The 13,089-nt window shown below is 41.1% G+C and overlaps 1 pseudogene; it reads left to right on the top strand.

The window, feature by feature from the left end:
- The first annotated feature begins 229 nt into the window (after positions 1-229).
- LOC111751850 (translation machinery-associated protein 7-like) lies at positions 230-695 on the top strand (annotated as a pseudogene).
- The last annotated feature ends 12,394 nt before the right edge of the window (positions 696-13,089 follow it).

Genomic DNA, 13,089 nt, shown 5'->3' with positions numbered 1-13,089 from the left:
AATTGGTGACCTTTGAAAGGAAACTGTGAGCACTGATGTAGCTATGGACTCTAACCCGAGAGAAACTGAAAATGTAAAATCTAAAATTAAGTTTTCCGTATTCTTCCTCAAGCTAATATCATTGAACAATATGACTGGAGCTAGGCATGGCACTGAAGTTGGTATAAACTTAACCTGATTTTAGAGGTCTGCTTCTGGTGGCAGAGCTGTGGAAGGGGTGGCAGGCACCATGTCCGGCCGCGAAGGTGGCAAGAAGAAGCCCTGAAAGAGCCCAAGAAGCAGAGCAAGGAAATGGACGAGGAAGATAAGGGTTTCAAGCAAAAACAAAAAGAAAAGCAGAAGAAACCCGAGGAGCTAAAAGCAAAGGCCATGGGGAAGGGCCCCCTGGCCACAGGTGGAATTAAGAAATCTGGCAAAAAATAAGCTGTACTCTGTGACTGAGCCAATGGTAACCCTTGATTCCATTCCTGTTTAAGCTTCTGGATTCCCTGCTATAACATCTGTTGCCACCTGTAGTTAGAATGAAGTGTTGTCCTGGAGCCTGTTGTACATTTAAGAATAAACTTTTGTAAAAAAAAGAAAAAAGTAATCATACAATGATTCACCTCTTTAGTTCTTCTCACTCATCCATTTCTATCTTAGCTGTGCCATTAGAGTAAACCCAGTCCAGAATCCTGCCACAGTCAGCTCTTCAATCTTTGTTAAGCCCTGAATTCTGTACCCCCTAGAATTAAACTAACTCATTTGAGAAAAACAAAAACTGATTTTAAAGGGAAACTGAAAGGTTGTTTGGATTTTGTGGCCTTTTCCATTCTTTGAGTGGGAAGAGCCAAATCTCAAATATTCATGTTGTATAGAGAAGGCCCAATGAGAAACACCAAATTCCTGATTTTCCCTAATGATATTGCTGGTGATATGAGAGTCAGGGTTCTACCTCTGACAAAGCCATGATATCTTCCTTGATGTCATCCTCAGAGGGTTAGGAAAATAATTGTCCCTGTATCTTTGCAGCCCCCTAACAACATTATGCAACTATAATCCATGAATCTGTCTGAAATCTCTATGCCTTTTAACCACTCCATTCGGGTAAGTGTCCTGAACTCCTCCTATAAACAAAAATGCACTCAAAATTCTGGGGTGGGAGGAGGAGGCTCAGATTAAATAACCTGCCTTCCACAAATACTTGTGCGAGCTTTCCAGGCTTATTTAACCTGTCATTTATGAACTGAGTTAGGCGCACCCCTCTGTGTTCCTCCCCATACTCCTTTAACTCCTCCACTTGCCTCTATTATAGTACTTATCACACAGCTGCCAGGTTGATTTTTTTTCTAAAATGCAAATCTGATTATGTCACTCCCCTGCTCAAGTGCATTCCTGCTCCTTCCAAGGTCAGACTCTTTACTATGGAATGCAAAAAGACCCCTCAGGATCTGGCCCTTGTTTACCCCTCTAGGATTGTCTCTTGTCATCTCTTCTCTTCCCCCTCAGTTCTAGCCAATTTGGCCTACCTATGCCTCCTCCAAGAAGCCACACTCACCTCCCTGGATACACTGTTGTTGTTGTCATTGTTAGGTGCTGCGGAGTTGATTTTCCACTCATAGAAACCCCATATGACAGAGTAGAACTGCCTCATAGGGTTTTCTAGGCTATAATCTTTATGGAAAATAAAACCCATTGCCGTCAAGTCAATTCCAACTCATCGAGACCCTACAGTACAGAGCAGAACTGCCCCCCTAAGGTTTCCAAGGAGCACCTGGTGGATTTGAACTGCTGGCCTTTTGGTTAGCAGCCTGAGCTCTTAACCACTGTACCACCAGAGCTCCTATAGTGGGCTAGAGTCAAGAGTCAACTGTGCCATATTACCTATAGCCATAGAGTAGATTCTGTCTCATAGCAAGCCTATACGACAAGAGTAGAACTGCCCCATAGGGTTTCCAAGGAGTGGCTAGCAACCTTTTGGTTAGCAGCTGAGCTTTTAACCACTGCACTACCAGGTGAGTCAGATTTGACTCCAGGGCATTGGTTTTTTTTTTTTTTTCTGGAGAGGGGGTGTGGGGGTGAGACAGATAGGGTTAACTGTGCTGGCGGAACAAAAGAGCTGTTAAAAGATTACCATCTAGAAGCTGGGTAAACAGCAACCACACCCTGTCAACATGAGATAAGGCTGAAAAAAAATTTTGGGGGGGACCCATGAATTACTATCTCCTTCTTTAGTGTATTTCTATATTCCTAGTCCCTTCCCCCTTTACAGGCTCTGGCATGCGCAGAAGAACAGTGTGACTGCTGTTTAATTTTTTTTTTCTTAGTCCCTTCCCCCTTTACAGGCTCCGGCATGCGCAGAAGAACAGTGTGACTGCTGTTTAACCTTCCTTAGCCCTCCGAAGATGGTGATGTAGTGCCAAAGATCAGTGAGCTTGCGCTATATCCCATAGTAAGTGATGCCAAGGGCTGCCGAGAGGACTCCATATTGAATATCAGTGGGTTCCATCTTGGATTCCAGATGTCCGCGCCATTCTGAGAAGTACCCACCCCTTGAAAGAAGCCCACTAAATATTCATTACTCTATTGTCTCCATGGAACCCTTACTTCCCTTTTGGAGTCAGCCTTTTGGAGAGGCTTAGACCCCTGCTGACTCCTTTTGCTTGACTCAAGCAAAAAAAAGCTTGCTGAAGATAAAGGTTGTCTTTCAAGTGTATTCTTACTCGGGAAAAGACAAGGACCCTTTGTGTCAGATAGGCAATTGGTAACAGGGGGTTTGATCTTTACAGGATCAGATCACCAGGTCTTTTTCCCACAGAGCTGCTGGGTGGGTTCAAACCACAAACCTTTCAGTTAGCAGCCAAGTGCTTAACTGTTATGCCACCAGGGCTCCTTCCTCAATGCATCAGGGGATGTTTTTCCTGCTGACTGAAGTGTCTCCTTCCCACTCCCACTTCCATCCACTTGATAAATTCTTATTTTTTAAAAATGAGACACTTCCAGTGACACCTTTACCTAGGAGCATTTTTTGTTTTGGGTTACACATGAACAACAACTCACACCTATATAAAACTTTAAGTGTCCCTCTTTTGCTCTCCCTTAGCTCCTATGGAATGACTTTATCATAGCACTTAATGCTTTTATGATTGTGGATTTTCTCAGTTGTCTCAATTGCCATATTATGAACTTGTGGTAGACAGGGACATTGTTTTATAAATTTCTGTATTTCCTAGAGCTTGTCTCAGTGCCTGTCCCAAAGTAGATGCTCAGTAAATATTGGCTTAAATGATAAACAAAGGGGGTAGGGTAACCTTGAAATCCCAGTTGATGCACTTATTTGCATTCCTAAAGACACAGTCTTGATCTTTAAACCTCTAATGTGAATACAGTGTGAACAGTCTGGGCCCAACTCATTATCCTTCAAAACCCTCTGGACACCTATCATGGACTGAATTATGTCCACCCAAAAAATGTGTGTATCAACTTGGTTAGGCCATGATTCCCAGTACTGTGTGGTTGTCCTCCATTTTGTGATTGTAATTTTATGTTAGTAGGATTAGGGTGGGATTGTAACAGCACCCTTAACTCAGGTCACCTCCCTGATCCTATGTAAAGGGAGTTTCCCTGGAGTGTGGCCTGCACCACCTTTTATCTCTCAAGAGATAAGAGGAAAGGGAAGCAAGCAGAGAGTTGGGGACTTCATACCACCAAGAAAGAAGCACTGGGAGTAGAGTATGTCTTTTAGAACTGTTGTTCCTGAGCAGAGAAGCTCCTAGTCAAGGGGAGGATTGACGAGAAAGACCTTCCTCCAGAGCAACAGAGAGAAAAAGCCTTCCCCCTGGAGCTGACACCCTAAATTTGGACTTGTAACCTGCTAGACTGTAAGAGAATAAATTTTTCTTTGTCAAAACCGTCCACTTGTGGTATTTCTATTACGGCAGCACCAGATCACTAAGACAACACTCCTTCTGGTCTTCTGTTGGAAGGCAGGGCTTTGACATTCTGTCCATTTTTTGAAGGGCTTTCTGGCCTTGTGTATTCTGCTTTCCATCTCAATTTCCTGTTGGGGCCTTATTCTAAAACTGTTGCCCTTTGTCTGGCCACTTTGTGGGCCTCTCCTTTGAAACTCCCTTTGGCCAACTCAAGTAATATCTCTAGTACCTTGACTAATAATTTCCAGGTATATGCAGCATAAAGTCTTTCTTTGCCCAGGTTGCCTAAAAATTTAAAAGCACTAATATATTAACATTTTGTAAATAAATGGTGAGACATTGAATAGAGCTAAAAGTAATTGTCTAGAGTCTCCAAATGCTTGAGATCTTGGGGGAGGTGGTATAGAAGAAAGGTAGAGGAAAATGAACAGACACCAAGTGGCTTATGGAAATCATATATTCCTGTTCATCCGTATCTTTTACCCTCCTAAGCATTCTCACTATTCATTGCTCCCCAATAGCAGTTTTCCTCTAAATTGACAGGAGAAGATTCTGTCCTAATGCCCCCCACTGGGAAACTGAATTTGGGGACAATTTCCATGCATTTAGTCACCTTCTGGTTCTTTCTACCAGACTTCACTAGGGTTAATAAGGCCAGATATCCCTACTAAGGCATTTCTTTCTCTAATAGGCTCTAAATATCCTGTAGGGATAGACTAGCATCCCTAAAGTAATCACAGTTTCTAAGAAAAAATGTGTTTAAATGGCTTCAGGAGTATTCAGCATCTGGAATAAAACAGCTGTTGACCTTTACATGTAATTTTGCAACAGAGGTCTTTCAACTGCTACTGACCCCAAAACCCCCCCCCCAAAAAAAAGAAAGTATCAAATAATACATTTGCCCTATTGAATAATAATTTGCAATATGCTTTAAAGGTCTTCCTTCTCTCTTGGGCCATGGATGTTTTACTGCTTTTGAAGAGATTTCAATACCTGTTGTATTTTTATAATCCTCAAGTCACCTTATATTCTTTTGCAAGATCCACTGTATCTCATGATTTGCTGTGGAGATTAGCACATTATTGATGCTTTTCTTTTCCGATGAGTTGTAAAGAAAAAGCAGCAGCATGAATGCAGCACTGCTTCAACTTCATTTGTACTCCCTCGTTTTTGCATCACAAAGAATACTACCACTGTTAAAAACATATCCCTCCTATTCCACCTCCCTATCCTGTCTCAGGAAACGCTGGTGGTGTAGCTTTTAAGTGCTACAGGTGCTAAACAAAAGGTCAGCAGTTCAAATCCACCATGTGCTCCTTGCAAACTATGAGGCAGTTCTACTCTGTTCTATAGAGTCGTTATGAGTTGGAATCAACCTTGCGGCAACAAGTTATCCTATCTCGAGAATGTTGGAAGTGGATAAGTGGTTTAAAAAAAAATTTTTTTTGCATAATACAAATGAGAGCGAAATGTTTAAACCTCCCATCAGCCAAGTAAGGAAAAACATGACTTCAGATACTTATAGTTTTTGCTGATGAGCCCTTATACATGGTTGTTGTTGTTAGCTACCATTGAGTCGGTCCCTAACTCACAGGGACCCCATGTACAAGTGAACAATGAAACACTGCCCAGTCCTGCACCATCCCCATGATCAGTTGCTGATTAGGCCACTGTGATCCACAGAGTTTTTGCTGGCTGATTTTTGGAAGTAGATCGCCAGTCCCTTGTTCCTAACCTGTCTTATTCTGAAAGCTCCACTGGAACCTGCTTGGCATCAGCAACATGCAAGCCTCCACTGACAGACAGTGGCTGTGCATGAGGTACACTGGCTGAGAACTGAACCCAGGTCTACTGTTTGGAAGGTGAGAATTCTACCACTGAACCATCCACTGCCCTCTCTTACACATGGAGAAGTAATCAAAACTTCCTATTACGAATGAGGAGATATACGTTGGCCCTATTTTGCCACTCAATAATGTAGATTTTGGTTGATGTAGGAGATGGATTTAACTTGGCTACATCTCACTGCCTGGTACAGATGAACCACTGTGACTGAGAGACAGCAGTGGTCAATAGCCAATAGATGGTCAATAGCCAAATTCTTTCTATCTACACTATAGAAAACAATGAGTGACTTAACTACCTGAAACTTGAATCAAGGCAGGGAATGTGAGCACTGCTAATAGTTGTTTCAAAGGCAAGAGGAGGACACAAGAAAACAGTTAAGTATGGCAGTGAATTCTGATATATAAAATAAAGTGGAAAAGATGAAGAAAGAATAAAAGAACAAAATGGTGCCATGAAACAAAATCAAAAGAATGGTTTATAAATCAAGAATGAACAAATGTTATCATGGTTTCTTCAGCTAGCTTATACATAGATTATTGGGACATAATGAGTCTAACTAACTAGTTTAAGATGATTCTGGAAAAAGTTAAAGATATGGTTAAAATTAATTTTAGGGTTTACATCTGAAATCCAGAAGAGAGGATATCTAATCAAAGTTTGCAACCAAACAAATCTGCCTTGCTGATGTGGGAAACAATTCTGTGATGAGAGCTATGGTCATCTTTCCATTTTCCCCCTCCTAATTAAAGTTAAAATACCTCAAATATTACACGGTAAGAGCACTGTGCAAGAGAATATGACAGGTATGACACACGCCCTAAGAGAGTGTGTAGTCTGAGGGAGCAAAAGCTGCCAAAGATGTATACAAAGCAGACTCAAAAATCTGAGAAAGTGTTTAATGAATGCCATCCTTGTTAATAATATGTTCTTCACTTTCTATCAAATATTGCTTATTCCCAGCAGCAGGTACAAGCCATGCATTCTGAGTTGGTCTTCCAGTTACGAGGGTAGGTAAGGCCATCCACATTCACTCATCCAGTCCTCTTAGGGACCAGAAGGGCAGATTTGTAACAAAGCTGGCCCATTCTAGGTAAAATAATAATGATGTTACAGTATTCAGTACCCAAAGTATAAAAAAGAAAAGCCAAATGCTATGCCTTAATTGTCACGGGGGCTCAAGATGTACACCTTGCTGTACCTGCACTGAAATTAGCCAGAAGGGGCATGAGTCAAAGAGGAAGTATATTCCTTATACATTGAATTCCCAGAAGGCTGGCCATCTTTTCTAGGGGAAGATACGCACAATTTGCCCACCAAATACTCATTATGTCATTGTGGCTGCGGTGAAGTATCCGTGGTTGACACTTGCCAGTTGGATGAGAAAAGAAAATAAAGAAACTGGGAGAAATATATTAACTGTAGGGAAACTAATTTTGTGGTCACCTCTGGATAAGTCCCTTTATTACCTTAAGTGTAGTGCAAACAGAATCAGCCGTTCCCTTATCACTACATAGTTTGTATGTTTGTACATCAGGAACGTGTATGCCCATACTTACTGGAAAACTGCACATGCAACTAAGGAGAAAGGCTGGATTTCTTTACTCAGTGAATTTCTTGGACACAGAGTTTTCAATAAATAACTTCTCAAAAGCATTTTTGTATATGTGGAGTGCATGTTTCAAACTTCAAAAAAAATTAGGCTTCGATAAAAAGTAAAACAAATTTATTTTAAGATGTAATATTGTCACAGTATCTCTTTGTTGTGCTGTTAAGTGTCATCAATTCTGTTCCCACTCATAATCCTATGTACAACAGAACAAAACACTGCCCGGTTCTGTGTCAATCTCACAATCGTTATGCTTGAGCCCACTGTTGCAGCCACTGTGTCAATCCAACTTGTTGAGGGTCTTCCTATTTTTTTTTTTCTGGCCTTCTACTTTACCAAGCATGATGTCCTTCTCCAGGGAATGATCCCTCCAGATAACATGTCCAAAGTATGCGAGACATAATCTCACCATCATTGCTTCTAAGGAGCTTTCTGGTTCTACTTCTTCCAAGACAGATTTGCTCATTCTTTTGGCAGTCCATGGCATATTCGATATTCTTTGCCAACACCACAATTCAAAGGCGTCAATTCTTCTTCAGTCTTCCTTACTCATTGTCCAGCTTTAGAATGCACATGAGGCAATTGGAAACATCATAGTTTGGGTCAGGTGCACCTTAGTCTTAAAGGTGACATCTTTGCTTTTCAACGCTTTAAAGAGGTCTTTTACAGCAGATTTACCCAATGCAATGCATCTTTTGATTTCTTGACTGCTGCTTCCATGAGTGTTGATAGTAGATCCAAGTAAAATCAAATCCTTGAAAACTTCAATCTTTTCTCCACTTAGCATGATGCTGCTTATTGGTCCAATTGTGAGGATTTTTGTTTTCTTTATGTTGTAGTGTAATCTGTACTGAAGGCTGTGGTCTTTGATCTTCATCAGCAAGTGCTTCAAGTCCTCTTCACTCTCAGCAAGCAAGGTTGTGTCATCTGCATAACGCAGGTTGTTAATGAGTCTTCCTCCAATCCTGATGCCCCGTTCTTCTTCATATAGTCCAGCTTCTCTGGTTATTTGCTCAGCATACAGGTTGAATACATGTAGGTATGGTGAAAGGATACAACCCTGATGCACACCTTTCCTGACTTTAAACCATGCAGTATCCCCTTGTTCTGTTCAAACAACTGCCTCTTGATGTATGTACAGGTTCCTCATGAGCATAATTAAGTGTTCTGGAATTCCCATTCTTCACAATGTTATCCATAATTTGTTATGATCTACACAGTCGGATGCCTTTGCACAGTCAATAAAACACAGGTAAAAATCCTTCTGATAGTCTGTGCTTTTAGCCAGGATCCATCTGACATCAGCAGTGCTATCCCTTATTCCACATCCTCTTCTGAATCTCATCTGAATTTCTGGAAGTTCCCTGTCGATGTACTGCTGCAGCTGTTTTTGAATGATCTTCAGCAAAATTTTACTTGCTTGTGGTATTAATGATATTGTTCAATAATTTCCACATTTGGTTGGATCACCTTTCTTGGAAATATGCAAAAATATGGATCTCCACCTGTTGGCCGGCCAGGTAGCTGTCTTCTAAATGTCTTGGCACTTCCAGAGCTGCACCCATGTGTTGAAACATCTCAGCTGGTATTGTGTCAATTCCTGAAGCCTTGTTTTCTGCCAGTGCCTTCAGTGCAGCTTGGACTGCTTCCTTCAGTACCATTGATTCCTGATCATTTGCTACCTCCTGAAATGGTCGAACATCAATCAATTCTTTTTGGATAGTTACTCTGTGTATTAATATTTTAATATTTTCCCAGTGGAATCCTTCAGTATTGCAACTCAGGGCTTGATTTTCTTTTTTTTCAGTTCTTTCAGCTGGAGAAATGCCGAGCAAGTTATTGCCTTTTGGTTTTCTACCTCCAGGTCTTTGCCCATGTTATTAAAATACTTTACCTTGTCTTCTCAAGCAGCATTTGGAATCTTCAGTTCAGCTCTTTTACTTCATTTCTTCCTTTTGCTTTAGCTACTTGATGTTCAAGAGCAAGTTTCAGAGTCTCTTCTGACATCCATTTTGGTCTTTTCTGTCTTTTTAACGACCTCTTGCTTTCTTCATGTATGATGTCCTTGATGTCATTCCACAACTCTTCTGGTCTTCGACCATTAGCGTTCAAGGTGCCAAATCTATTCTTGAGATGGTCTCTAAATTCAGGTGGGATATGCTCAAGATTGTACTTTGGCTCTTGTGGACTTGCTTTAATTTTCTTCAGCTTCCACTTGAACTTGCATATGAGCACTTTATGGTCTGTTCCACAGTCAGCCCCTGGCCTTGTTCTGACTGATGATACTGAGTTTTTCCATCATCTCTTTCCACAGATGAGTCAATTTGATTCCTTCGTATTCCATCTGGTGAGGTCCATGTGCGTAGTCGCTGTTTATGTTGGTGAAAAAAGGTATTTGCAACGAAGAAGTTTTTGGTCTTGCAAAACTCAATCATATGATCTCCGGCACATCGTATCTAGCACCAAAGCCATATTTTCCAACTACCAATCCTTCTTCTTTGTCTCCAACTTTTGCATTCCAATCACCAGTAATTATCAATGCATGCCGATTGCATGTTTGATCAATTTCAGACTGCAAAAATTAGTAAAAATCTTCAGTTTCTTCATCGTTGACCTCAGCGGTTGGAGCATAAATTTGAATAACACTCGTATTAACTGGTCTTCCTTGTAGAAGTATGAATATTATCCTATCACTGACAGCATTGTACTTTAGGATAGATCTTAAAATGTTCTTTTTGACGATGAATGCAATGGCATGCCTCTTCAATTTGTCATTTCTGGCATAGTAGGCCATATGATTGTCTGATTCAAAATGGCCATACCAGTCCATTTCAGCTCACTAATGCCTAAGAGAATGATGTTTATGCATTCCATTTCATTTTTGATAATTTCCAATTTTCCAAGATTCATACTTTGTACATTCCAGATTCCAATTATTAATGGATGTTTGCAGCTGTTTCTTCTCATTTTGAGTCATGCCTCATCAGCAAATGAAGGCCCCAAAAGCTTGACTCCATCCAGCAAAAGGCTGACTCTACTTTGAGGAGGCAGTTCTTCCCCCAGTCATATTCTGAGTGTCTTCCATCCTGAAGGTCTCATCTTCTGGCACTATATCAGACAATGTTCCGCTGCTATTCATAAGATTTTCACTGTCCAGTTTTTTCAGAAGTAGACTGCCAGGCCCTTCTTCCTAGTCTGTCCTAGTCTGGAAGCTCAGCTGAAACCTGTCCACCATGGGTGACCCTGCTTTTATTTGAATACTGGTGGCATAGTTTCCAGCATCACAGCAACATGCAAGTTCCCACAGTGCAACAAACTGACAGATGCATGAGGGAAAGTATGCCCTTACTCAAAGTTAACTAGTACAAGATTAGATATCATATGTTAACAAAAGATAGTAAAGGCTATATATTGGCACCTTTCTATCAATAAGAAGCCTGGCGGCACAGTGTTTCAGAGCTTGGCTGCTAACCAAAAGTTCAGCAGTTTGAATCTATCAGCTTCTCCTGGAAACCCTAGGGAGCAGTCCTACTCCGTCCTGTAGGGTCGCTATGAGTCAGAATGGGCTCGACAGCAAAGGGTTTGGTTTGGTTTTTGGTTCTATCAAAAAGCTGTAATAAAATGACTTCTACTGTGCCTGTGAATTCAATCTTTGGTAAATGTAGAAACAAAATACCCAATTCCGTGTGAACAATTACTATTAAGATGCATAGAAACTGCCAAAAACAAACAAACAAGCCAAACCCATTGCCGTTGGGTGAACTCCAACTCATAGCGACCCTATAGTTCAGAATAGAAGCGCCCCATAGGGTTTCCAAGGAGTGGCTGGTGGATTCCAACTGCTGACCTTTTGGTTGGCAGCCATGCTCTTAACCACTGCTCTACCAGAGCTCCTACACTGTCCCATAATTTATTTATATAATTATACATTACCAGGCATTAGCTCCTTACTATAAAACGCCCCCAATTTCTTAATGTTTCTTTCAAGTAGAAATTTTAACCTTGGTCCATTAGGCTAACCTCTAAATTGCTACCTAAGCATGCTGGTGACAGCTGTCAATTCAGAGGCCATTTATAAGAACTGAATGATGACAAGAAAATGCTGAGTTGATATGACAGCGATGACAAAGATTTGCCGAGGCATATGTCCCTGTAGGAAATATCTTTCCACCACAACAGATCGCTGGTGATCAGGAGAAAACCATTAAGGCCCTAATTGTGAAAATTTTAACTCTTCACTCCAGAAGACTAAAGATTTCAAACAATACAAATCACCTCCCAAACCTTTAAAAGCAGAGCTTGGTCTTAGAGCCTCACGGTCTTATGTCTTTTGTTGGCAAGATAAACTAAAGCACTTAGAAAGAAAAACACTAAAATTTTCCACTAAAGGTCTACAAAATTTATCAGGTACACTTTACTGCCAGGGCTGTGCTATCATGCCTATTGTCCAGGGAAAGTCACATCGAGCAGGTAATGAATGATTCACTGAGAAGCACACACACAAGTCATGCCCGTTTGTACTCGCTGTCATAAAGCAGCTGAGGGCTGCTCTGTGTAACTCAATGGAGCCATTCCTGTCCCCAGTCACCCTGTTGAGGATGAAGGTACGATGCAGTATCCCTCTGAGGGCAAACTTCGTGAGCAGTACAGGGTGGTGGAGGGTGGGAGGAGAATATCAGAGTCCACCACTGATTTCACCAACAATAAAGAGTACCTGGCAAATTCCATTTAGAGCCAAATCTGGTATAGGGTACAACATAAGGAAAAAGAACTCATCAAATAAGAAATGAACAGTGCATTTCCATTGCTGGGAGTGGCATAGCTGTACTTCCTAACAGTATGATCTCTATTCTGTTTGAATCCCTCATTGTTCCATTTGTTTGCATTTTGCTTAATCTATAAACTATCTCAGAGCTTTTTCAAAGAAAGTAGGGTATATATTCTAAATAAATAAGTTACTGCCTCTACCCTGCTGCATTTGCCAGAAGCATATATCATGTTGAGTCACATTCACAACAAGCCTTTGCTATCCCTTGCCCTTTCCAGAAGCTGTGTTGACTAATGTCCCTGGAGCACTATTTTCTGTGCTGAAAGGGTCATTCCCCTGAATAGCTCTGACTGCTGAGTAATATATTTGCACACCGGCTAGGGCAATTGCATGCTTATTGTCGGGATAGTCAGTGAAGTCCACTTCAAAATGGGAAGCATTTCATACCACCAAAATGGGAGGTGATGGCAATGGACGGCAGACCACTTTATAGGAGAATATGGGTAATGAGGTCCGTATTCATGTAGTGCTGCTTTCCCAAGCAAAATCCATCATATTAACATTAGAGCCTGTGAGGCAGACGCTACATGTGCATTTCACACCATTTTTCAATGCTTTGCTGCCGCTGGAATATTCCCCTCAGCCGGAAAATAAGAAGAGCAAGCTTTGGTCCCTGTACTTGGCACTTAAGAGAAACAGGGCAGGACCAAAAGAAATTGCAACTGTGTCTACACACACAATCCCAGGCAATTTCATCGAGTTAGGGAAGCAACCAATGAAGTCAGAAAATTAAAAAAAAAAACCCTGTCAAATGGTTGTTTTCCTGAGTTAAGTGAGAATTCCATCTAAATGCCTCAGAGGCATGACTATTCTTCAACTTCTTTTTCTTAGCAATGATTTTTGTGGAAATTTATGTATTATGTACATTCTGATGCCAAGACACCTAAGTAGCAATT

The sequence above is a fragment of the Loxodonta africana genome, chromosome X, assembly GCF_030014295.1.
Source record: "Loxodonta africana isolate mLoxAfr1 chromosome X, mLoxAfr1.hap2, whole genome shotgun sequence".
NCBI classification, from domain to species: Eukaryota; Metazoa; Chordata; class Mammalia; order Proboscidea; family Elephantidae; genus Loxodonta; species Loxodonta africana.
This window is presented reverse-complemented; position numbering and strand designations above follow the sequence as displayed.